At 47.1% G+C, this 3,360-nt stretch overlaps 1 long non-coding RNA gene across 1 annotated transcript; it reads left to right on the top strand.

The window, feature by feature from the left end:
* Positions 1-21: 21 nt before the first annotated feature.
* On the top strand, positions 22-1,256 carry LOC124234516 (uncharacterized). Its single transcript, XR_006887334.1, has 2 exons — positions 22-545; positions 1,214-1,256. It is a non-coding gene; the product is annotated as an uncharacterized LOC124234516 (long non-coding RNA).
* Positions 1,257-3,360: the final 2,104 nt, after the last annotated feature.

Below are 3,360 nucleotides of genomic sequence, written 5' to 3'. Positions count from 1 at the left end.
ACTCTAGGGTTCTGTGACGGTGTGTAAGGTGGGTGTGTTGTGTGCATAAAGGTAGCTAGTTCTGCACACACATGAGACTGTTTACAGTGGAGCTGGGAGGATGGAGTTGGGTCAGAGTCGGCACACCTGCTTGGCTCATGGGACTGGCCAAACTGGATTTTGTAAAAAGACAGGGTTAGCTTAAAAAGGCACTGTTAGTCACCATTAAGTTTTGAATATTTTATCCACTGAAATCACTCCATAAATTGCTGATTCAAATTGAGACAGATGTGAGAACATCCCAGTCTCAGTACAATTATAGTTTATAGAATTATTTTCTTGCTTGTGACAGTGAACCTGAATCCCATCTTAGGGAGGAAGCAGCTAAGCCCCATGCTAACCCCTTCCCCAGAGGGTGATGTCGTCTCTCTTGGCAGGTGGCCAGCAGAGCTCTGAAAATCCCCACCTCTAAGATTTACATCAGCGAGACAAGCACTAATACCGTGCCCAACACCTCTCCCACAGCCGCCTCAGTCAGCACTGACCTCAACGGACAGGCCGTCTACGTAAGGAGTCTCGGGAGCCAGCAGAACTGAGGGCCAGCCCAGGGCTTTTGCCTGGAGGGTCCCCCGGGTGGGAGCTGGAATGGCATTTGCAGACTCTTTGGCTGTGGCCATGCCTGTGGCTCTCTTATCCAGGAGAATACTGTTCCTCCAAACGCCAACCTAAAAGAGAGGCTGAAGAACCATAATCACTTCCATCAAAGTCAGGAGGGATGAGGATAGGATGGGGAGGAGAGTTGGAAAGAGTGCAGGGGGTTCTGTGAAGACATACTCCCTACTGTTAGAACTGGCCACAAGACAATGCACTGAAATTGGAATTTGACTTTAGGTTTGGCCAAGTCAGACCCAGTTGCCTCTCCTCCCACGTGAGGGATGTAATCAAACAAAGGAGTTTGATGGGAGAAGTATCTCCTTAGGATCCCTCAAACTTTTCACCCTCTGTCAGCCTGAGAACTGGGTCAGGAAGTGCTCTTCAAGCAAGGGCCCGTGCTAGTCCCTTTGGCAGCATCCTGTGGTGGCTTCCATCCCGGGCCTTGGTCATTCCTGAGAGGGTGCCATGCCTGTTCGAGTGGCACCCTGGGAAGTGGCCTTGCTGAGGACCTCAGGGTTTTGCCTGGGTCGGGGAATGCAGAGGATTGATGTGTCTGGTGTGTGGTGGATGTGTTCTTTAGGAAGCGTGTCAGACCATCCTGAAAAGGCTGGAACCCTTCAAGAGAAAGAATCCTAGTGGCTCCTGGGAAGACTGGGTAAGTCTGAGCTGATCCAAGTTGCTTTTACAGATGACCTGGGAATTAAGAGCAGAGCCTCTGTCCTGACCCCAGCAGGAACTGGAGGTCACAATCCAGTCACTCAGGCAAAGAGAAATTGAGGTGGGCTGTGTGATATGACAGGACAAGTAAATGCTCAATCTTGCTGGGTCCCTTTCTCTACAGTTTTCATAGTTGAGCGAAGTCACTTGAGGAAATTTTTGATCTTGGCAACCCTGTGGGAGTTGTGGGTTTGGTTGCCTTGAGCCTGAGAAGATGGAGGTGACTGCTGAATATGCCTCACTGTGAAGTCTTGGCTCACTTGGCCTGGTCCCACACCCAGCTCATCCTGTTTCAATGAGCCTGCTTTTCTTCAAACTTCCTTCTCTCTCAGGGCTGTCCCAGCAACATCTCCCCCTATCGAGCTCTGGAGTCTGGGTCCACTGAGATTCCATCTGTGAGGGAGCAGGGAAAAGACATTGCCCAAGAGGTTATATCATGCCTGCGATTCTAGGAGTGACAGAACAAGCTCCGTACAGAGTCACAACGAGCCCAGTTCTCTGTTTTCTGATTTGGAGGCCTGCATGTCAGGAACCCTCACAGGGATGCTGCAAGGAAGTCTTTCTGAGGTGGGAGGCTTCAGCTCCTCCAACAGTCAGAAATATCCAGGTCAGCCCTGCTTCACTGTCTCCCTTGTGTTGGAATGGCAGAACTGGGTACAACAGTAACACATAAAATGCGCCTGCATATAGCCCAGCTCAGACAGTACAAGTCTCCCTCCATAGAATCAAAGAAAATAAGCTATTTCTCTCAGACCCAGCCATCTTACTATGTCTCCCATGACCTCTACTTCCCTTCCCACACTCATAGATACCACCCACATGAATACCACATGAATGTTGATTGGTTTTGGTAGTTTGATTTTTGCCTGGATTCGACAGGCAATGTTAATGTTTTCAACAGCAGCCTTTACAATCGTGACCTGAGCTGTGTCCTCAACGATGGGCCATGTAGTCCAGTGTTCCTTGTAAGCAGATAACCCCAATAGAGGCCATTATCAAAAAGATGTGATCGGAAGATGACAGGCATCAAATCTCTTCAGTGTCTGCACAGCACTGAAAAACAAGCCATTATCACCACCACTACTATATATGTATATATTTCATACAATATATATATGGTTAGGATCCTATAGAAATTCTTTCTTAGTCTAAGCCTTAGTTTTCTCATCTGTAAAATGAAGATAATAATAATACTGATCTTATAGGGTTGTATTGAAAATTAAGTAAGATAATGTATGCAAAGTACTCACTAGCATCTGGTACACAGTAAAGAGCTTGGTAGTTGACAGTGATCGTGATGAAAATTATATCAACTGCAAATTAAATCCTAGTATTGTGCTAATGTGGGGGATACCAAAAAATTTTATTAATATAGTTAAAGTGATAGGATGGATGGATAGATAGATGGATAGCTTTATTAATAGGGAGGTACAAATAAAAGCTCAAGGTTAACAGGCTAAGTATCAAATGAGCAATATAGAGACACGCTATATAAAGCCAGGCAGGGACTCATCACTGAGAAGAGGGGGTTGGAGATGCAAGTGTAAGCTGTTTGTTGAGGGAAGAAAAGGATTTGGACAGATGTAGCAGAGGAGCCACATGAATGAAGCACAGAGATGTGGGGACATGGAAGGGTTGGCAGAGAGTTAAGACTTGAGTTTGGCTGGAGCGGCAATGGTGTGTGTGCTACATAAAGCCAGAGAGAAGATTGGGGTCCTTAATGTCAGGCATTTGCTCTATAGGCTCATGGAAAGCCGTGGAGCAGGGGAGTGACATGGACTATGTGGTATGTTGAGATAATCACTCTGGCTGCATGGGGCCACACAGCAAAGTGGGCAGGTGACTTGAAGCAGGAAGACTAGTTAAGAGGCTACCGTAGTCCTCCAGGCTTCAGATGATGAGGACCTAGTGCAGAGGTGGCAGTGAGGATGCGAGGTGAGATGTGGAAGTGAGTCTCTAGTAAAAGGAGTTGATCAACTTCCAGAGGAGGAGGATGAGCTCATGAAAGCT

Source organism: Equus quagga, unplaced genomic scaffold, assembly GCF_021613505.1.
Source record: "Equus quagga isolate Etosha38 unplaced genomic scaffold, UCLA_HA_Equagga_1.0 83432_RagTag, whole genome shotgun sequence".
NCBI lineage: Eukaryota > Metazoa > Chordata > Mammalia > Perissodactyla > Equidae > Equus > Equus quagga.
The sequence above is the reverse complement of the archived record's forward strand: the minus strand, read 5'-3'. Positions and strand labels throughout refer to the sequence as shown.